The sequence below is a fragment of the Miniopterus natalensis genome, chromosome 12 (genome assembly GCF_054644295.1).
Source record: "Miniopterus natalensis isolate mMinNat1 chromosome 12, mMinNat1.hap1, whole genome shotgun sequence".
In the NCBI taxonomy this organism is placed as follows: Eukaryota; Metazoa; Chordata; class Mammalia; order Chiroptera; family Miniopteridae; genus Miniopterus; species Miniopterus natalensis.
Window position 1 is genome coordinate 6,523,993 of NC_142092.1, and position 23,699 is coordinate 6,547,691.

A 23,699-nucleotide genomic window follows, 5' to 3' on the forward strand; every position below is an offset into this window, starting at 1 on the left:
AGTTCTTATTATAAATCAAGCCCTATGATCACCTGGGTAAAAGTTTTTGTGGAAACATATATTTTCACTTTTCTTGGGGAATTACTAACCGCTGGGATTGATGGGAACTGTAAATTGACCTTCCTAAGAAACTGCCACTGTCTTTCTGAATGGCTGTGCCACTTTGCCTTCTATCTGTCACTGTGGATTAGTTGGCATTTTCCCTCCCCTCTTCCCCAGGGGACAAGTGATTTCCTTTCTTTTTATTTGTGATCCTCTCTCCATTCCCCACCTTTGGCATCTTTCAAGCTTTTCCTTTTTCTTTAAACTTCTGGAGTTTTACTATGATGGATCTGATTAAGAATTTACTATCATTATTATTGTTATTTAAAATTAGGTTAAAAATTTTTTTAATCTAAGGACTTAGATTAAAAGGTCCTTCAGTTTTGAAAAATCTCAGCTTTCCTTTCTTCAGTGATCACCTGTCCAGCACTCAGTTTTATACTGGTTAATTTTGTTAACTTGACTGACCATGGGGCACCCAGATTAAGTATTCCTTCGGGAGGCATCTGTGAGGGTGTTGCCAGGTGACATGAGCATTTTAACCCGTGGACTCAACCCAGTAAACTGCTCTCCCAGTGAGGGTGAGCACCATCCAATCTGTCGAGGGCTTAAATAGAACAAAAGGCAGAGGGGGAAGGAGTGTACACTTTCTTCTTGCCTCACTGCCTGGGCCGGGATCTTTGTCTTCTGCCCTCACACTGGGGGTGAATCACCAGGTCTCTTGGGCCTCAGGCCTTCAGACCCTGAGTCACGTGACAGGCTTTCCTGCATCTCCAGCTTGCAGAGTGCAGATCCCGGGAGGTCTCAGTCCCATAACCCCACGAGCCAATTCCTTAGAACAAACCTCCTTTTATTTATATCCACATCTCTAACTCTACCTCTGTCTCTATCTCTCTCTATCCATATCCATACCCATATCCATCCATCCATCTATGTATCTATCTATATATCTATGTATCTATCATCTATTTATAGTCTATCTATCATCTATGTATGTATGTATGTATGTATGTATGTATGTATCTATCATCTATCTCTCATCTATCTACCTATCATCTATCACCTACCTATCATCTATGCATCTATCTATCTATCTATCTATCTATCTATCTATCTATCTATCTATCTATCATCTATCTATCTATCATCTATCTATCATCTATCTATCTATCTATCTATCTATCTATCTATCTATCTATCTATCATCTATCTATCTATCTATCTATCTATCTATCTATCTATCTATCTATCATCTATCTATCTATATCTATCATGTATCTATCTATCTAATCTATTCCCTCTCTGTCTGTCTCTCCCTCTCTCCCCCCTATTGCTTCTATTTCTCTGGAGAACCCTGATTAATACAAGTTTATTCTTTCCTTCAGACATTCCTTTAAATATACATCATATCCCTTAACTTTATTGCTTCCCTAACTCCCATCTCTTCATCTCTGCTCTATCCTGGGAGATTTTCTTAGCTTTCTAATTTACTAAATCCCTCACTTGATGGATACATCCTCTGTTTAGTCCATAAGACCTGACTCTGCTTATCCAAACCGCTGACTTTTCTCTTTCTCACGCAGGCTTTTGCCATAACGCTTTGCTTTCATTATGAGTGGCCTTGTTCCACAGATGCCTTTCCCTCCTTCATCAGTGTGAGGACTGAATATCTATCTCGGGTTTCTCTGGAATTCCTCTTTAAGATTTTGCCTCCTGATTGTGGTCAGTGTGAGTGACACACCTGTAACTGTGTGATCCACAGCGAGTGGACTGTGCAGCAGCCCTGGGCCTTCTTTTTCATAACATTGGACTTTCTTATGTGATTATTGTGTGTGAGCTTTTCTGTGGGAATTTAGCTTCTTATTTCCCTGACTTGTGTTTGTCTCCCTATGACACAATTTCACATTGACCCGCAGGTACATGGGTCCCAGACCACTGGTTAGCAACCTGGCACCAGGCTCCAGGGACGATGCTCAGTCAGCCACACTCACGTGCACGCTGGCGGTTTCCATTCAGGACCCTGGGCAGAGGCATTCCAGCTCCTTCTACTGGGCCAGCCATGAGTCTGTTTGGGGTCCTGACTAAGTACATGACTGTCCTAGTCTCAGCTGCTGCCCTGTGTGACATGAGCTCTGCCCTTTCTCCTGCTTCAGCCTCCAAAGAGGAATTAATTAAAGGTATAGAAAATATGGGGAGAGAAACACACCCACAGACTTCAACCTCAAGTTTGTTAAAGATACCTTCTTTTAAAAAATGTATATCCCATTTAAAAAATCATTTATACATGAGCCCTGGCCAGTCTGGCTCAGTGGGTAGAGCGTCGGCCCGAGGACTGAAGCGGCCCGGGGTCGATTCCGGCCAAGGGCATGTGCCTCATTTGTAGGCTGATCCCCAGGCCTGGTCGGCCTGTGCAGGAGGCAACCAATCAACGTGTCTCTCTCACGTTGATATTTCTCTCCCCCTCCCTCCCTCCCTTCCCCTCCCCTTCTACTCTCTCTGAAAAGCAATGGAAAAACATCCTCAAGTGAGGATTTAAAAACCAAAAACAAAACACATTTATACATGACTAAATTTTTTTTAAAAAGTGCTGCTCTCTCAACCATGCTAAGCTCCCAGCAAATAAAGCTTTGACAGGCTGTTGTGTTTTGAAAGCGAACAGGAAGTGTTGGTCCTGGGAGATGACAGCACAGTCACTGAACGTATCAGCTTCCGAATAAATGTCTAAATTGTTTGAGCACATTACTAACTTTCCCATGTATTCAGTCTAAGATTTTCACAACTTGAGAAAGAATAAAATCTTTAAAATTTTTCTTGTTTTAGTTTTAATTTATGAGAAAAAGATGAAACAGAAAGAACTAGAGCTAGGCTGAGCTGATCAAAGTTGGCAAAGCTCATGTGATAAAACTTCTACGGCATACAGATGGGTGTTAATAAAACCTGGGCCTCTCCGGTGAGAACAGCAGATCTGGGTCTGAAGGTCTGAGAATCTGGCTTTCACCAGCCGCTGCAACCAGTGAGTCTGCTTTGCGCCTGCCTCTGAAGGAGGGCTGTGTAGGGATGCGGGTACAGAAAGGCCTGCCGTGCACTCCCTGCTTCTATGTGCCCACTCTTTAACTAGCTCCTCTTATCGGAGGCCCACCTCAGTTTGGGTGTCTCCTACCTGGCTCAGGGCAAGGTGGCTGGGGTGTGGGGACATGCACAGGCCAGATACAAACAGGATTAGAACTCGCTTGTCACTTATTAGCTGTGGTGGTGAGCAATCATTTAATGGTTTTTTGTTTTTTTCTCCCTACAGGCACATGGGGTGGTGTATTTGAAAAGTCAGGTGTATTTTTGAAAGATCATACCTACAGAAGTAAATCACGTAGCTGTGGGACACTGAAATAACATTGACGGGGTCGGGGGGCTCACTGCAGAAGTTCAAGGGTAGACAGAACAGAACAGTTCTTTTTGGTTTGGTTGGTTTCTAATGCAGGAGGAGAGGGAAACGGGTGAATTAAAAGTACTTTCCAGGTGAGGGTTTCTGTCCGTTGAAGCAGCTAGTGTTGGCTTTTCTTCCTGAACCAGAGCAGTACGTTCTTCCATCGGCTTCTGCAAGGTGTCTAGTCCCCGGTCATGTAGAGGCGGTGCAGTGGTCACGGCCACCACGGAGAGGGCTGCGGTCACCCAGTTGGCCCCCAGCTAGAGTGTAAGTCAACTGCAGTAATGAGAGTTTCTGCAGGCTTGATTATCTTTGGTCTGTCATCTGGATGCAGCTCCCCGCTGATATATGTTTTGGGCAGTTCTCTAGCATCCATCGAGTGCCCGACGTCTTCAAAGTTCTCAATGGCATCCCCTCCGGCCTGTTCCCATAGGACTTCTCCAACCCCCCTCCCCAGGGTGCTCCTCTAGAAACTTGGTCATACACCTTGTGGTGCAGGATCAGCCAGGCACTCTTGCTGTGGTTGTGCTTCTGGATCTCCTCTAGGGTGTAGTACTTGACGGCCTTGTCTGACGGCTTGGGCGTTTCAGAATGGGGTGAGATTCAGGGCCTGCAGACAGCAGCCGAGCCAGGCTGAGCACAGTGTGTCTCTCATTTAATGGGTTTTAATCTCCCACTTTAGGGTAGACTCCTGCCCCAGGGCTGTGATGCTGCGGGAATTAAACGAGAGGAGGGTGTACCTGCTATAGGTCGCAGGGCCGAGCAGTAAATCTGAAAAGTGACCTTATCCAGCTCAGTCCTTTCCTTGTTTCCCCAAAACAAACAACACAGACCTGCCCACTGGCAGCCAGGGTCACCCAGGTGAGTAGAAGAAAGTTCAGAAATTAATGCCAGAGACAATACTCCAACACAGCTTTTTCAAATACTGAATTAATACTATTTTGTAAGAGTATCTGGCAACAGTGATAATTAAGTGCTAATCATTCCATTTATTACATAAAATATTCAGCACCTTAATTACTAAACAAGTCAAGGGTTATTCATTCTAAAAATAATGGATGCTCCAGCAGGAATTCCCTCTTCCCGGACGGGGACCCCGGGCACCCTGTGAACAGCATCATGACACAATACCTGTCACCTGGCAGGAAGGGAATTAACAGAGCATTCCTGGAAAGGTTTTAAGAAGCCAGAGTATAAATGGCTTGACTCTTTACTATGCTTATTAGAATGATAATCTCTTAAGATAACTCATGTGGACTTTGAAAGAAGAGAAGCAGCTTAGAGAAAAGTGAAGGCCATTAGAAAATCTACAATCATCTTTTCACTTTTGCTTCTTTCCTGCCACTGCAAGTCAAAAAGAAGGAGTTATGGACCTACAAGAAGCAGTTAAAATCAAGAGAGCCAACTCAAACATTCTCTGCAAAGCCTCCTAGAAGCATAAAGCAGCTACAAAGATCTTTCCACCACTTCTTGCCTAAAACCCTGGAACCAGTACCTACCTGTCCATTGTTAGATATCCTAGTGACGAGAGTCCTCTGAGAACACAGTTTCAGAGCCTCAGTTTCCGAGCAATCTCATAGTCAGCCCACACTCCTTTTAAAGGAATTCCTCTTGATTGTGTCATTGTCATTGTTGTTGAACCCCTCCTGATAACTCTCCATGCACTTCAGGCCAGTTGCCATCACTGTAGGTTCTTACTATTGGGCTATTCTCTCATCACAGGTTCTTAGTTTTAATATTACTACTGATATTGTTATTTGGACCATCCACAGAGAGAAATATATATAAGAAAACCTATATATGCACATATGCATACACACGCACATATACCTGTATATACATATATACGTAGAGAGACAGACAGGGAGAAATCAAATAACTATGTGAGATTCCTTGGGAGCCAAGTTTTTCAACATAAGAAAAGGAATACATGTTGTTAATCAGACTGAAGTAAAACCCCTAAACACTTAATATTTGTTTTGTAAAGGTGTGTATGAGCTTATAATATGATCTTACACACACTCACACACACACACACACACACACACACACACACACGCACACACACGAAGCCCAGAATCAAGGACAAGACAGTCACTGTGAACACAGGCACACACTCTCCACCCCAGTCCTTAGACTATGGCCTCAAATAAAAGTTTTTACTAAAAGGACCCGGGGCTCCTGGAGAATGACTGTTCTGAGGCAGGTACAGTGCAAGATGACCCTGAGACATCATAATGTGACCCAAACTAGGGACATTGCCAAAGACCAAGGAGCTGTGTCCAGGAGCCAACCTTGAGTTGCCCCCACAGGTGAAGACAGAACAATTGATATACCCCTGACAATAGATGAAATATATTGAAATAAAGCAGAATAAAGTTCTAACTGTTTATAGTGATAACAGAAAAGAAAAAAGTCTTACTGGTTTCCTTGTAGGTCCCCAATTACATTGAAATCTTATAAAGAGAAAGCGTCATGTGTTTGTTTTACCTTTCCTCTGCAAACTGTACTTCGGGGTTCACCAAGTAGTTATAAAAGAATTCTACCTAATAAATGAAGAACAAAATGTCAAACTAGAAAACCACCATTTTGCAACCACTGTTGAAAAACCAGATCCAGGCAGCAGAAGAATGCTAGGAGCACGCCGCCGACGGGGCGGCTGGCCGCGCCTGACTCGACCGCAGCGGATCCGCGCACACCCACCACAGCGGCCGTAACAGGACATCGGCGGGGCAGGAGGAACCAGCGGCACTCAGTACGGACTATTCAAGCTAGAAAGTTCAAACCGAGTCCAAACAAGTCTCCCTTCAAACACCAGCTCGCAGAAGCTCTGTGAGCAAAGGAATGTGCCAGTTACACGTGTCAAAATCAAACAAAAGGGAAACCACAGCTGAAAATTCCCTGGGCAGACAAAGCCCGTTTAGCCATGCCAGGAAAGTTTAATTTAGCTTGTTTTGCAAGATCAATGAGGCTAACTTGACCTGGGTCACTTCTTGCTTATGCCTCTGAAAATCATAAGTGAAACTTAAATTGTTCCCCCCGTTTGTTCTCTATGTCTATGAGTCTGTTTCTGTTTTGTTTTTTGTGTTCATTTGCTTTGTTTTGTAGATTCCACATGTAAGTGAAACCATAGGGTATTTGTGCTTCTCTGACTTATTTCTAAAACAAAGTGGAAAAAGACTTATAGACAAAGAGAACAGACATGGTTGCCAGGGGAAGGAGGTGAGGGAAAGGTGAAAAAGGTGAAAGAAATAAGAGGGACATATTTCCAGTTATAAAATAAGTAAGTCACGGGGCTGTGAAGTACAACATAAGGAATATAGTCAATAGTGTCATAATAACCTGTACAGTGACCAATGGTTACTAAACTTACTGTGGTAAGCATTTTGTTAGGTATATAAATGTTGAATCACTGTGTTGTACACCTGAAACTAATATATTATATATCAACTATATTTAATAAAAATAATAAAAAATTGCTCCCCCCCCCAAATTGATATGAGGTCATCACGAATTCCTTGTCAGTTAAGAAAATTCTAATTCTGAGGCCGATCACTATGAAGGGTAAACAGTCCCTGTCTCCACTATATAAGCTGCTTTGCAGCTACCTCTCTGAGCACTCATTCTGGTTGGAGCGCTCCATCTGCAAAACTCTTTTTGGTGTGTGCACAGTAAACTTTTACTAATTACTACTTCAGCGACTCATTGGCTTTACGTATATATATGTAAACTTTTCTAAATTTTTGACAACAGTGAGGACGCAATTCAACATCTAGGCCATAGATGAACCTGCAGACGCAGGGCATGGACACAGGAAGAATGGCAACTGTACCCGCTGAAGGAGCGGAAGGGGCTTCTCAGCCAAAGGCACCAGGGGCACCTTGTCTGGAGCCTATTTGAACAAAATGACTGTAAGAAAACATTTTTTGAGAAATTGAAAAACAAACTGAGTGTTAGATGATATCAAGGATTTATTGTTAATTTGGGGAAGCACAATAATGTATTTTGGTTAGGTTTTATTACAGTGCTTATCTTTTAGAGAGACATATGGCATGTTTAAGAATGGAATTTTGGGATTTGTTTTCAAATGCTCCAAGAAAACCGTGAGTGGCAGGGGCTATGGGGCTGGAGAACAGAGAAAACAGGAGGGCGCAGTGTTGATAATGCCTGAAACCAGTGACAGGCACATGGGGATTCCTTACAGGCTCCCTGTTAGTTTTGCGTATGTGTGAATATCTCTACAAGTGAACGTTTGAAGAAAGCACACACAGTTGGATTTGACTCTCTTAGCCAATCAATCAATCAATTACTAATAAATTAAATTAACATGAAAGAAAGAAGAAGAAAGGGAGAGCTCGCGTGCTGGTGTAGACGGGCCGGTGCAGGGAGTCTCCAGGCCTCCCGGAGGGTGGCTGCCTTCTCCAGCGGGTCTGAGTCTGGGGCGCAGCCAGGCCCACCGGCTGACACATTATAGCCTCTCTGGGGACCCTCGTCCAACCCTTGCATCAGTCATCTGGGCCTGGCTCCTTGCCCGCACCGTGCTGGGTGTGTTTGTCACTGCCGAGGGCCAGCTGGACAGATGCCGTCTTTGAGGGATTTCTCACGTTGCGAGTTTCTTACTGGCGCAGGACTCCCTCTGCCCCTGTAAGAAGCAAAGGCAAAGACTTCCAGTGAATCCCAGGGCTCCATGTGCAAACAGTCACCTGTTCTAGGAGGAGGAACTGTGCTGGGAGATTGCCCGCTTGTTGGCTGGGTTCCCCTGGGTTTATTCTGAGCATGTGCACTAAAACTTCAGGGCCAGCCCTTGGGCTCTCATGGGTTCCCCTAAGGAGCACCAACCTGGAATCACTTCCATTCCAGAACAATCTACCCACACGATGACTGGAAAGGCTGATGAAGACTGGATGTTCCCTTGCCTATTCTCACTTCCTCTTCTTTCCTGGAGACTAGATATTCAGAGGGAGATAGGAGATGGGGCTGGGACTACACAGACATGGACACTGGATAACCTTGGCTGTCCAAGGCCTTCTTCCTATATCCCTCAGAAGTGTCTGAGGAAGCACAGGAGTTTTGAGATTTTTATTCCCAGCAGTGGCTCGAGTATCACTCCTATTCCAAAATCAGTTTGAAAAATGTGGCCATTGAAGGCACAGATTAAACCGAAAAGACTCCTTACTAGTTTGTTGTTATTATTATTATTATTATTTAGGAGAACTTTTAAGATCTACAGACTTAGGAAATACTTTCAAATACTATACAACATAGTACAGATGGTCCCCAACTTGTGATGGTTCAAATTAGGATTTTTTTACTGCAATGGTGCAAAAGTGATATGCATTCAGTAGAAACCGTACTTTGAATTTCGGTCTTTGCCCAGGCTAGCAACATATGGCACGATACTTTTTTGTGACACTGGGCAGCAGCAGCAAGATGATTTTGTCCAACTATCAGCTAATGTTAAGTGTTCCGAGCAAGTTTAAGGTAGCTGGGCTAAGCTATGAGGTTGGGTGGGTTAGGTGTATTAAATGCATTTTCATCTTATGATGCATCCCCATTTTATAACTGGAAATGTGTACCTTTTGACCAATTTCACCCATTTCTCCTCCCCCCCTGCCATTTCTCTGCTTCTGTGAACTTGGTTTTTGTTTTGTTCGTAGAAATAGGGAAATGTCAGGGTGAGAGTTGTTGCTGTTTTAGATTCCAAATATAAGTGAGATCATATGGCATTTGTCTTTCTCTGTCTGAATCATTTTACTTAGTCCTCAAGGTCTATCAGGCTGTTAAAAATGGCAAGATTTCCTTCTTTTTTGTGCTGAATAATGTTCCATTGGAGATTATATATATCACATCTTCTTTACCCGCTCCTCCATCGAGGTCACTTAGGTTCCTTCCACATCTTGGCTCTTGTAAATAATGCTGCAGTGAACATGAGGTACACATATCTTTGTTAGTGTTTTCATTTTCCTTTGAATAAATACCCAGAAGTGGAAATTCTGGGTTATAAGGATGTTCTATTTTTAATTTTTTGCAGAATCTCCATACTGTTTTCCATGGTGGCGGAAACAATACTTACTGTGTGCCAGGTGCTGCTTTGAGGACTTGACCCTCGGAAGCAGATGTAGTTACTTTGGTGCCCATTCTACAGGGGAAGGAACCGAGTACCTGAGTCCCCACAGGCACTGAGGGCACAGCTGGGACTCAAAGTTCAGGCAACCCCTTAACCACTTGTTGTTTTAATTTCTGTGTCTGACATTTTTTAGCTGGGCATTAATTCTATTGGTGTTCCCATTAGTAATTAGCAAAACACTCACACTGAACCTGTGGATCACTGGAACTGTGCTGTGGTACAGAACTATTTCTTCTTGTGTAATAACTGAAATAATTAATCTAACAGCTTGAGGCCTGTAATGACTTTGGAAATCACCCAACTTGACACTTTCCCCTTTTACTTTATAAGTGTTTCTATTTCTCATGGAAATATCTTTTGGTTTATCTGTTCCCTCAGGTCTGTAGAGTTCATTTGTGAAAACATCTGTGCCCTTTTCTTGACATGGAGGTAGCCCTTTGTAAGCATTCCCTCATTTTTTTTCCCCCTCATTTTTTAATACTTGAATTATTTATATTTTTAAAAGTTTTCATTTATATTTTTTCCTAGGAAATAATCTATTTTATTTTCTGGTGTTCAAATATTCTTTTACATATTTTAGCTGATTTTAGATTTATAAGTCTCATCTATTTTATTTTGTCTATACTTATTAATTTATTTCTCCTAGTTTCCTTAGTTTTTATTTATTTATTTAAAAGTGTCTTTCTTGATTTTAGAGAGAGAGGAAGGGAGAGAGATAGAGAGATGGAAACATCAATGAAAGAGAAACATCGATGGGCTGCCTCCTGAACACACACTACTGGGCACCAAGCCCGAAACCCGGGCATGTGCCCTGACCAGGAATCAAGCAAGAGAGCTCTTGGTTTATGGGTCGACACTCAACCACTGAGCCACACCAGCCCAGCTCCTTAGTTTTTAAAATATTGTTCTTTTCCCAACTTCTTGATTGAATGCTTAAATTATTTATTTTCATTATTTTTGCTTATTAAAATTAATACTTGACTCTATGAAACTTTTTGAGCAGCCCTTTAGCTCTAACATTAATTACTCTATCAACTAAATAGTTTATCATAATTTCTTCTTTGACCCAAACATAACTTAAGAGATTTTAGAAAAATATACAGGGAGCAGGGCTTTCTCCTAATCATACTAATTAATTTTAATTTTACTGATCTGAGATCAGAAAAAGCCAAATGTAGCCTTTGTCTTTTGACTGAGGCCATCTTTGTGGTTCAGTGCAAAATTGTTCAAAGAAAGATGCCAAAGATGCATACTAAGGAGTAAAAAAAAGAGAGGGTGAAAACTTTGTATTTACTTTAAAAATTAAAAGCTCTTAATAGTACAATTATCTCCTTTATTATTGGTTATATATTGTGGGTAAAATTTTCTAAATTGATGGACTATGCAGCTGAAATTTTCTGATTGACTAGCCAAACACACGCCTGTCTTCTAATCACTTTTAAAAGCTGCATTCTTTGTTACAGTGAATAGGTTTTACATGAATCACTTAAATCTACCTTATTTTTTAATGTCCTTTTGGCCCTTTTAGACTTAATTGCTATTAAATTCCCTATTTGATTTACCACGGACTCAGATGAGTGAACCAAAGCCTCTTAATTCCAACATATTTCTGTCAATGTCTCCTGGTAGTTCTCAAAGCATTTCAGTAACACCTTCTGACGCTGGGCTATTTGGTACATTAGGCTTTAACTCTTGTCATTTATAAATGCCCTTCTTTCATCACACTGAATGCTTTGTCCCAAGTGCAACCTTCTCTGATAATATCACTGTAACCTCTGCCTTTTCTTTGTTTTCATTTGCCTGGTATGCCTTTGCCCATCTGCTTTTTTGTTGTTTTTTTGTTTATTGAAGATATTTTTTCCGTTGATTTTCAGAGAGAGTGGACTAGAGAGACAGAGAGAGAGAAACATTGATGTGAAAGAGACACTCGATTGGTTGCCTCCTACACACACCAACAGGGTGCCAGGGATCGAGCCTGCAACCGAGGTACTTGCCCTTCGGATGGAATCGAACCCTGGACCCTCCAGTCCTTGGGCTGACACTCTAACCACTGAACAAAACCGGCTAGGGTGTCCTTGCCCATCTTTTATACTCAATATTTAGGTTACTTTATTTATTTAAATTTTTTCCCCCATCACCATTTATCCCCTATATACCCTCTCCTACCTCCACCTACCACCCTCACCCTCTGTCCATGAGTTCTTTCCCTTTTTCTTTTTTTGCTTATTCCCTCCACCCCACACCTGAGTGTTCTCTATCTATGCTTCGGTCTCTATTTTGTTTATTAGTTCAGTTTGTACATTAAATTCCATATATGAGTGAAATCATATGGTACTTGTCTTTCTCTGACTGGCTTATTTCACTCAGCACAATGTTCTCTAGGTCCATCCATGCTGTCCCAAAGGGTAAAACTTTCTTCTTTTTGTGGACGAGTAATATTCCATGGTGTAAATATACTATAGTTGCTTTATCCACTCATTTACCAATGGACACTTGGGCTGTTTCCAGATCTTAGTTATTGCAAATAATGCTGCAATGAGCATAGGGGTGCATATATTCTTTTGAACTGCATTTCGGGCTTCTTTGGATAAATTCCCAGAAATGGAATTGCTGGGTCATAAGGCAGTTCCATTTTTAATTTTTTGAGGAGACTCTATACTGCTTTCCACAGTGGCCACACCAGTTTGCATTTCCACCAACAGTGCATGAGTGTTCCACTGGGTTGTCTTTTCATTTTGTTGATGGTTTACTTTGCTGTGCAAAACCTTTTTAGTTTGATGTAGTTCCATTTGTTAATTTTTTCTTTTGTTTCCCTTGCCCGAAGAGGTATATAAAAAAATATGTATTACTAAGAGAAATGTCCAAGATTTTACTGCCTATGTTTTCTTCTAGGATTTTTATGGTTTCAAGTCTAATGTTTAAGTCATTTATCCATTTTGAGTTTATTCTTATGTGTGGTGTAAGAAGGTGGTTTAGTTTCATTTTTTTTGCACCTATCTGTCCAATTTTCCTAACATCATTTATTGAAGAGACTATCTTTAGCCCATTGTATGTTTTTGCCTCCTTTGTCAAATATTAGTTGACTATAAAGACATGGGCTTATTCCTGGGCTCTCTATTCTGTTCCATTGATCTACATGTCTGTTTTTATGCCAGTACCATACTTCTCTGATTACTATGGCCTTGGAGTTTACTTTGATATCAGGTAGCATAATTCCTCCAACTTTGTTTTTCTTTCTCAAGATGGCTGTTGCTATTCAGGTCTTCTGTGATTCCATATAAATTTTTGGAATATTTGTTCCAGTTCTGTGAAAGATTCCATTGGTATCTTGATGAGAGTTGCATTTAATCTGTAGATTGCTTTAGGTAGATGGGCATTTTAATGATGTTAATTCTTCCTGTCCATGAACATGGTATATGCTGCCACTTATTTATATCTTCTTCAATTTCTTTCTTCAGAGTCTTACAATTTTCCGATCACAGGTCTTTAACATCATGGTTAAATTTTTTCCTAGGTATTTTATTCTTTTTGAAGCAATGGTGAATGGGATTGTTTATTTAGTTTTCCTTTCCGATAGCTCATTATTGGTGTCTAAAAATGCAACTGATTTCTGGATATTTATTTGGAATCCTGCTATTTTATTGACTTTAATTATCAGTTCTAGTAGTTTCATGTTGTCCCAAAGCTCCCTTAAACTGTCCTCCTGGTTTTTAATTGTTTTTTCTTTTTGAATCTCTGATTGAGTGATTTTTTTTTCTCCCCTGTCTTCTGGTTTGCTGATCTGATCCTCAGCTTCCTCTAATGTGCTGTTTATTCCTTCCAATATTTTTCTTATTTCCACTATGTCATTCTTAATTTCCTTCATAGTTTCCATTTTTTTTCTCATGCTGTTGAGCATCCTTATGATCAGTATTCTGAACTCTATCTATAGATTGCTTATCCTCATTTCATTTAGCTCTTCTTCTGGAGAATTCTTTTGTTCTTTTAATTGTGGCTTGTTTTTTAATCCCCATTTTGGCTGCCTGTTTGGATTTCTTTCTATGTATTAGTTAGATCTACTGGGACTCCCAGTCTTTTGGATGGTCTCTGGTGAGGCCAATGTAAGACGCTGTTTGTAACTGGCCTTGAGTACCCTGTTTGAAATTTTCCATACTCCACAGCTTGTAGTTTCCTCCACTGGGGCTGGGTGTGTATGGATAGGACCAAGATGTATACCAATGTCTGCTTTTCCAAGCCCTGGGTCCAGAAGAAAATCAGGCTAAGACTCAAAGCACCCAGAGGCTGAATGTTATACAGTCTCTTAATGAGCCTCAGGCTGTAGAAACTCCACAGGGTGGGGGTGAGAGGTTTTCCAGCAGGGTATGGAAATTGCTTCCCCTCCAGGCAAAAGCTGCATGGAAGGTAAATGTCTGCCTAAGAAAGATGTCCTCTGCAGTATGGGGGAATGACTCAGCACAGAAATCCAGATGGGTGCTCTCTTGAGTTCTGCTCTCACAAGCCAGCAATCCTGGACTCTCCACACACAGCTCCAATCCACTCTGCCCTCCCTTTGCCAGAACCCAAGGTGAGTGGCTGCACATGAAACTTTATGCTTTGTCCCTTTAAGAGGGTGCCTGCATTTCCAGCCATCCCTCTCTGGCAGACAGAAACCCTGCTGCTTTTCACAGCCAGATGTTATGTGGGCACCTTTCCAAGTTCTGGTGGTCTGGGCTGGGAAGCCCAGCTTGAGGTTTAGGCCCCAGAGTTCTCAGTGGGAACCCCCCCCCCACAGCTGAGATATCCCTCCAGACCTTCAGCTGCTGCCTGTGGAAGCCCAACCAGGCCTCTGGCACCTCTGCACTTCCTACCAGTCCCTATGTGGTCTCCACTTTTCCTCCTTGGTTATGACGGTGCTCTCTGACTCTTCAGTTGCAGTTGATTATTCAGGGTGGTTTTTCTAATTTTAGTTGTAATTCCACTTTGCTCCTGGGAGAGCGTCAGTGTAGCTTCCACTCAATCTACTCCCATCTTGGAACCTCCTGTGGTGGTATCTTATTTTGGTTTTGATTTGCATTTCCCTAATTATTAATGGTGTTGAGCATCTTTGCATGTTCCTATTGATTGTTTTCATGTCTTTTTCAGAAAAATGTCTACTCAAGTCCTTAATTATTAATCAGATTGTCTTTTTGTTGTTGTTGAATTGCAGTTCTTTATATATTAACTCCTTATCAGACTATGATTTGCAAATATTTTCTCCCATTCCATAGATTGCCTTGTTCTGGGGGGACCCGCAACAGACGACCACCAGAGTTTGTGTTTGAATTTTGGAGCCTTTATTAGCTGGCCAGCAGCTACAGTTGCAGCGTCTCACCCATGTAAGAGCCGAACTGCAGCCCTGACCCTCAGTTCTTCTCTCACTTTATGCTCAGTAACCACAAAGGCACTGCAGTAAAGGGGTTTCCAATAATTTGTCAGGCTGTCAGCTTTTGGTACAGGAAACAAGGGGGGACCTTTAGCAACACAAAAGGGATGATTTAAACACAATGTCTTACAATGAGTAATGGGGTTATGCTTGGCTGGAGCGTGACTGGTTTGTTCTTTCTATGGGAACCCAGAGGGGGCGGTAATTATTGGGCTAGCTTGTCGGGCCTTGTCCTGTACAATGGGGATCTTGTTCTACCTTTACTGTTAGTTCCTTAGGTATATTCTGGCCATGGTGGCCAGAACAGCCTTTTCCCTTTGTTGATTGTGTTCTTTCATACACATAAGTTTTTAGTTTTAATGCAGTAAATTTATAACTTTTTTCTTTGGTTGCCTGTGTTTTTGTGTCATATCAAAGAAATCATTGCTAAGTTTAATGGCACGAAGCTTTCTCCCTCTTTTTAAAGATTTTAATAGGTTTAGCCCTTAGGTTTAAGTCTTTGATCCATTTTGTGTTAATTTTTTAGATAGTGTAGGGTAAAGGTCCAACTTCATTGCTTTGCATGTGGATATCTAATTTTCCTAACATCCATCTGAGGTTTTTTGAATGAATAAGTTTGTATCGTTAACACTTAACAATATGAAAACATTGTTGGTCTCAGCTCTGTCATTTTATAGAAAAATTTTTTGTGTGGTCTTCTTTTAAAAAAATCGTGTTTCCTGTAGGGCATGTATTTCCTGTAAAATTGTGGGGTCATGCTTTCTTTCCTGAGTTCTTCATAAGCACAGCCATACTCTCTTCTAGTGTTCAACACTGATGTACTAGTTGCACTAATGCTCACACCTATAACAATGGACCCACAAAGATATTAGGCCGCACATGTAATAAACAGTTATTTCTCCTCACAAAATACTATGAAGGGATATTTCTGGTTGACAGTGAAGTGCTCTTTCATGTGGTAATTCAGTGACTCAGGCTTCTTGCATAATGTGGATCCACCAGTCCTTAGGGCCTAGGTTTTGCTCACATCCAGCTGGCAAAGGGGAACATATGGAGGGGCAAAGCTGCTTCTTTGAAACCTCGGCCCCAAACAGCACATATCACTCCCAATAACTTACTGTCGGCCAGATCAAGACTATGATACCCAAATATCTGCATGATGTGTCAGCAAATGTAGAAATGCTGTGTGCCCTGGAGGAATAGAATGTGGGATTTTCTTCAACCTCTGGCAGGTTCTTCCATGGTGGGTCAGAAGTCTGAGTCAAGTCTTACTACTTTGCTCCTTTGAAGACACTTGATCTTTTGTAGGAGAAACATTATTGCTTCTTTATTTTTGAAGTCTAATTACTTTCCCAGGGATGGCTCTATGATGAATTTTCTATATCATTTTCCTCCATATAATGATATTTCTTATATCTGTAGATTTGATTCTTTTATTTTGGGGGGAAAATGGAATTATAATTTTGAATGCGTACATGCAACTTTTGCTTTTCTCTCTTCTTGGGCATGTACACTCAATTTCCTGAAACAGATATCCTTGAGATTTGTTGTTGTCACAGTGTCACATTCCTGTAGATTCCAAACGTATTGGTAGCTTTCATTTGAGTTAAGTCTGTGTTTTCCATCTTACAGGTTGCAACTCATGAATGGGTCATGAAATCCATCTAGTGGGTTGTGATCTGCCCAATTCATTTTCTATTGCTGCAAAACAAATTACCACACGTGTAGCAGCTTAAAGCCATACACCTTTGTTATCTCACAGCTTCTGTGGGTCCCAAGTCTGAGCACAACCTGGCTGGGTCCTCTGCTTGGGGTTTCACAGGCTGCTATCCAGGTCCTGCCAGGGCCCCAGTCTCATCTGACAGCCCAACAGGGAAAGCGTGCACCTCCAGGCTCATGCAGATGGTTAATAGAGGTGGCTTCCTTGTGGCTTTGTGACCAAGGATCCTGCTATGTGCTGGCTGTTGGTGAAAGGCTGCCCTAGGGTCCTAGAGGCCCCCCACAGTCCCTGCCCCATGGGCTCCCTTAACATGGCCATTTACTTTATCAATCCAGCAAGGAGGCAATCTCACTCTAGTCTGAGAGACAGAAGTCACACAGAATGTAATGGAATCACGAGAGTAGCATACTCTTGTCAGAAACGACTTCTGCCACTGAAGAGGCTGAGTGGAAAAGATTTACAGAGGTATGAACACCAGGAAGTGGAAATCGTGGGCTGTCATCTTAGGGTCCTATCATCACAGCTGCATGTAAAAAATAAAGTAAAATAGAATTACAAACAAAACTATCAGCATACATCATATATAATAAGAGCATAATTTGTAAGTGAAATTTTTGTCAGGAATACAAACATCTGCATGTGTGTGTAATAAAAAGTGTATTTCTTAACAATGGCCCAGGTTGAAGCCACTGAGCCGGGAGACCTTGCAAACACTGAATTAAGACTGTAATTAAGTGCACATAAGCCCAGTATGCAGGGTTCACTGTGCTCCCATGGCAACCAGAAAGGAACCGCTCTCCCACCTGGGCCTCACTTCTGTTGTTTCTCACAGCAGCTGTCACAGGGTTTGGTGGTTAAAGAAGCTACCTCCAGCCTGGCCGGGCGTGGCTCAGTGGTTAACCCTCGACCTAGGATCCAGGCGATCAGGGTTCGATTCCCGGTCAGGGCACATGCCCGGGTTGCGGGCTGCAGCCGATCAGTGACTCTCTCATCATTGATGTTTCTATCTCTCTCTCTCCTTCTCCTTTCTTCTCTCTGAAATCAATGAAGATATATTTTAAAAAAGAAAAAAAGAAGAAGCTACCTCTATAACTACTTTCCCTAAGGTTTCCTCATGAGATTCTTCTGTGGCGCAGGGGCACCGTCTTGTTGGACCCAGCATCTGCTCCTGGAGCTGCATGTGAGGCCCGGTCGCCTCATGGCCTCCTGGCCTCTGGACTCCCCCTGCCTTCAGTCACCCTCCTTCCAGTATAAAGAGGCCTGGCATTAGAGGTGTTATTTTAGCTGGAATCTCCATTTTTGTTCTTAATTTCCTTGCTATTTTCTTTTGGTTTAAGAGAAAAAAGGTGGCCTGAGAAGTCTCTACTTTGCCACCTTGCTTATTACCTGAGGTAGCTCCCAGGGTCCCCCACCGCCCTGAAAGCTGCCAGTCGTACCCAGCAGGCATCAGCCTGGGCATGGCGCCCCTCTGCCCTGCCCCCGGCCCCTTCAGGATGGGGCAGTGCAGCTGTGCCAGGGCTCTCAGGCCCCTTGCCCTCCTGCAGCCTGGCTACAGGGAATGCCAGTCATCTCTGCCCTGCACTGAGCCCCTGGGTTTGGGGTGCGCCCCCCTCGCGGGCCTGGGCGGGCTTCGCCTCCATTTGCATTGGTTCCTGGGGCCCCGTCCTGGGAAGGGGCTGCAGTGTCACCCCCAGGGTCTCCTGCGCTTCCCCACGGCTCCTTCTTCCGGGGGCTGGGCGGTTTTTCTTTTCTCTCTTCCCTCCTGTTAGGCGTCTGCTTACGTGTGAGAATTACGGGCTCTCTGTGAATATAATAGTTTTGCCTTTTCTCTACTTTCCTCCCAGCAGAGAGGGTGACCTTGGCACCCCGGGTGGCCCGCATCCTGCCCCTGCCGCAGGCTTCCCCCTCAGCCTCCCGGGGCCTTCGCCCCGCCCCCCCCGCCCCGCCCTCTTTACCGGGAGGTGCGGGCGCAGCGCGGGGCCGGGCCCGTCCAGGCCACGCCCGCCGTCCTTCCCGCGCCCCCCCTGTCCCGGGAGGTGCGGGCGCTGCGCGGGTCCGAGCCCCGCAGGCCACGCCCGCCTCCCTGCCCTCACTCCTCCGGGCGCCGCCTTCGGCCCCCTTCCTGACGGTCGGCCCGTGCGGGCTGCTCTGGCCGCGGCCTCGGCGTGAGCGCGGGAGGCCCGGCCGCTTTCCCTGCCAGTTCCAAGTATTACTTTTAGATGATGCTTCCGGGGTTCCCTCTGTTCCCGGCCCGCGGAGGGCCGCTGTGCCTCGGCCGCGTGACAACATTTGCTGCCCCCCCAGGACCCCCAGGGCATCTGGAGCGGAGGCAGCAGAGGGCGGGCTCTTCTCCCCGGGCTCTCCCGTCCTCGGGCCGGTTCCCTCCGAGGAGGAGGAGGAGCCCCGGCTGCGCTGACCGTGCGCATGGCCGCGGCGCGGAGAGGCTGCAGCGGGCCAGCCCGGCCCCGCGACGCCCCCCTGCGGCCAGCCCTGTCCCGGCGAGGCGCCCCCAGCGGCCAGCCCGGCCCGCGAGGCGCCCCCCTGCGGCCGGCCCGGCCCCGCGACGCGACGCGACGCGCCCCCCTGCGGCCAGCCCTGTCCCGGCGAGGCGCCCCCCTGCGGCCAGCCCGGCCCCGCAACGCGCCCCCTTGCGGCCAGCCCGGCCCCGCGAGGCGCCCCCCTGCGGCCAGCCCTGTTCCGGCGAGGCGCCCCCCTGCCGCCAGCCCGGCCCCGCGACGCCCCCCTGCGGCCAGCCTGTCCCGGCGAGGCGCCCCCCTGCGGCCAGCCCGGCCCCGCGAGGCGCCCCCAGCGGCCAGCCCGGCCCCGAGAGGCGCCCCCGGCGGACAGGCGGTCCCGGCGCCCAAGCACCGCCGGGCGGCACCTCTGGCTCTGCCGCGCAGAACCCGCCAGGTGCACCTGCTGCTCCGGGTGACCCGGTGTTCGCTTCAAAAGCCACCAGGCGGTGGGGACAGCGCCACCTCGCTTCGGTCTCAGCGAGCAAGGGCCCTGAGGCTCACGAGCCCGCCCGCCCTGGGAGCAGCGCGCGGGGCCCCGTGGGACGCCCCGCGCGTGGGGAGGTGTGCAGAGCTGCCGCAGGCCCGGCGACCGCCTGTCTCCAGCATGGTGCTGAGCTCCCGCTCAGTGTGTGCCAAATTAGGAAACATTACTACCATTCTCAGCGTGAAGCTGGGGTTCAGCAGGTCTGCTCCCCGGCAAATCCTTCTCCTGTGAGCTCTAGTGTCAGGGGCGCGAGGTGACGCCAGAGACTCGCAGCAACACGAACCGGGACTCCAACCATTTTTACTAGTGCCAGCCCTTCTGTGCCAACACTGTTTGGACTACAATGAATAACTCACTGCGCAACTGGCAGATAACTATGGAGATGACGGGGACCGCAGGGAGGTGACAACACACAAAAATTGAAAGAACAAATCGCGCAAGTTCACGTACAGCAATTGATTACAGGGCCCGAGCGTCTGCTGGAGTCCTTAGCCCTGGAGGCTTGTACAATAGAAATTCCCCCCCGGCTCCTCCTGGTTCCATATTTCAAGCAGAAGAAATACCTTTTCTACAATTTTCTGGTTACCTATTAATGTTATCATAATGCTTTTATTTTTGAATAATTCATTGCTGTATTTCTACACTTAAAGATGGTGTGGTGGGTGTCGATGGCTTGTTCTCAGGTTTTCTTCCTCCCCCTGTTACTTTCTCTGTTCTGGCTTGGACCCAAATTCACCACCCTCCACTCCCTATCCCGGGCCCTTTTGTATTTTTCTAGCGTCTCTTCAGTTCCCTTGGGATGAGGCAGGAGATACGAGAAGGGCCAAGGCATCTTAGGCACAGCTTTCTTCATACACCACACACAGGCCCAGAACTTGGAAGAGATGCTGACATTTGTACCCCTGTCCAACGATTCCTGGGCAAGTGGGGCGGAGCCGTCATCTGAGAATAGGTCTCAAATCCTAAGCATTTATCCCTTTAGTTTTAATCTCCTTGATGCGACACTGTTCTCCTCAGAGGGAGACTTCCAAGCTAAAAGCACAAGGTCAAAGCCAAAGGGAGTGTGGGAGGGGCGAGCTATTGCCTGCTGCATCTGCACCACCGGGACTCCTGCTCAGGGACCAGTCAGGTGCGGGAGGAGCTCATTTCACCCTGACCCACGCAACCATGGACCCGTTTCCCTTTAGCCACACAGATTCAAAACCTGTTTTCTAAGGCACCGCCTTCCTGAGATATTATAACAAAGCACAACTGATAAATTTACATTCCTTTGGATCTCAAGGAAGGGCCTGAGCTAACCTTCCTGTCAGCCCACAGCTCCTGAGGAGGCGTGGGGTCTGTCTCCCTGGTTAAGGGCAATTGCCGACCCGTCCATTTCCCGCTGACCAACGAACGCTGCGCTCGCGCTCCCTCCTCGAGGACGGCGGGCTCTGCGGCTGCTTTCCCCACCGTGCAGATGGGACAGCTGTGCTGGGTGCATGGCCCAAGCAGCCCCAGGCCCCTGCTCTCTCAGCGCTCACGGAACAAGCTGTGGCCCTGCCTTTAAGGGGTAAGGTGGGAAATTTAAAATCTCAGTCCTGAGTGAGAATTCTAAGTCCAAGACTGATCTACCAATATATTTTAAATTATGTTTTCCTGCTATAGCTAAGTATCAAAGATTGATATCACTGGAATTGGACGGAAGCTTCCAAAGCATCCATGCCCTCACCATTGTTTGCATTGAGGAAAATAATGTCTGGAGAGACTTTCATGAGACTGCCTCCCCCAAATTATCTTACCTATTTTTATGCAGTTGTCCATGAAAAGGGGCCACATGCTAACCTGACACGCCGAGGGGAGGCCTGCGTAGCGCACTTCCAAACCCAGAGGCCTTAAGTAACCACAAAGGATGGTCTGAAATGAAACCTTTTTAAACTAAGAGCAGTTCATGGTGGGTAGCCATGTCTTAGGCTGGATCTTCCCTGACAAATGTCAATCTTCCCCTTAACCGAGCCTGTCTATTGTCTTTTGGCATCTACCATATCCTTGGAATGTCAAAGTAATTTCCCTTTTTCCGGACCCCTCAAAACACAGGCACTGCTCTGCAGAGACCGCAAGTCCCCTCATCGTTAATGAGTTGTTAACTGTTAACTATCCTGCACCCACCTAAGTAAAAGAAGTGTGTGTCCATCATTTTAGTTTTTATCCAATTCCTGAGGTTTCCCCGCTCTGCTTTCTCCCGCCTCCCTAATCTGTCACCAATGGATTTCATGTAGCCCACTTGGGTCTCCTCTTTTGACCGTAATGCATAAAACAAGGCGCAAAACTGCCACTCTCAGGAGCATTAACTCAAATCATTGAGATTCTGCTTCCCCGCATGTGTCGAGAGTTTGGCTCAAAAACTCACAAAACTTCTTCACAGGTTTGAATGTTTCTTCCGTTTACACAGTCCAAGTTCAAACCTGCAAGAATTAGTTTTTCTGGGGCCTCCAAAAACTAAATTCAGGGGAACGTTTCCAGCAGGGCATTTGACTGGATGCCTGTGATCCGTGTGAAAGCCCAGATACACCCCGGCCTGGTAGGGCTTTGCCTCTGAATGGTTTCTCCACTGTAGTGCATCGCACGTCCTGCTCCACAGACACCAGTGACCACGAGACTTGATCTGCACAAGCTCAGCTTGGAAGGGGATCACTCTACACCGCCAAATGCATATGGGTCAGTCAAAGCCCACACCAACCTTGATGCCCACCAGGATGCTCTGAGCAGTGAAACCGCCATTAACCAACAGTGTGGATGAGGCCACCATCCTCAACATTTTGACCAACCACAGCAACAAGCAGAGGCAAGATATTGCCTTCTCCTTCCAGAGAAGGACCAAAAAGGAACTTGCTTCAGCACTGACGTCAGCCTCGTCTGGCCACCTGGAGATGGGGCCTGGGGGCCTGTTGAAACACCCGCTCAGTATGATGTTCCAAGCCGAAGGCCTCCATGAAAGAGCTGGGGACGGACGAGGGCTCTCCCATTGAGATCCTCGCTCAAGGACCAACAGGAGCTGCAGGAAACTGACAGTCTACAGGGAAATGTAGGAGACATGATTTCCAGTGCCCCCTGTGACTTCCGCAAGCTGGTTGCCCTCGCAAAAGGCAGAAGAGCAGAGATGGCTCTGTCATGGCTCATGACCCGACTCACCAAGATGCCCCCAGTATCTGTGATGCTGGAGTGAAGGGGAAAGGGACTGGCATTCCCAAGTGGCTCAGCATCATGACCGAGCAGAGCTTGCGTCACCTCCAGAAAGTATTTGACAGGTACAAGAGGTATAGCCCCTCTGACATGTTGAAGAGCATCGAGGACGAGGTCCCTGGAGCCCTGGAAAATGCTCTCCTGAACCTGCCCCAGTGTATCCAGTCAGGGATGTACTGGGGGTGTACTCTGCGGACCAACCGTACTCACGGAGGGCAGGGGACTCCCGATAAGGACCGGGTCAGGATCATGGTCCCCGGCAGTGAAGCAGACGTGTTGAAAGCTGGGTGTGAATTGAAGAGAAAGCACGGCAAGTCCCTGTACTGCTACCTCCAGAAAGACACTCAGGGGGCCCCAGGAAGCGCTGCTGTTCCGGGGGGGGGGGGGTGACAGAGCCGTGACGGCTCCAGCATCCGGGAGTGGCGGTGCTCCACTTCCAGCTAACAATCCTGGAAACGCAGTTTGCAGCTGACAGCCGCCTTGGGCCAGTCCTGTGAATGGCATTAGCGCTGCTCCTGCCCCATCCTTACTTCAGGTGCCTCGGCATCGCTGGGCTTTCCCGTGCAGTCTCTCCTTCCGGCCAAAGAAATGAGCATTCCAAGGAGCTGGGAGTGAAATCTGTGATGTGAAACACTTTGCCTCTAGTGTACTGTGTCGTAAACAGATGAACAAACTGAATTTTTACTAAAGAAAAGAAAACCAGCACATTAATGAAAGGACTCCACGTGGAAGCGGAGGCGAGGCTAAGGAAACCGAAAAGGGATGTTGA

The 23,699-nt window shown here is 45.8% G+C and overlaps 2 pseudogenes; one reads left to right on the top strand and one right to left on the bottom strand.

Annotated features, from left to right (window-relative positions):
• Positions 1 to 3,644: 3,644 nt before the first annotated feature.
• Positions 3,645 to 9,333, bottom strand: LOC107529168 (cytochrome b5 pseudogene; annotated as a pseudogene).
• A 9,802-nt stretch (positions 9,334 to 19,135) lies between these two features.
• Positions 19,136 to 23,402, top strand: LOC148091754 (annexin A2 pseudogene; annotated as a pseudogene).
• Positions 23,403 to 23,699: the final 297 nt, after the last annotated feature.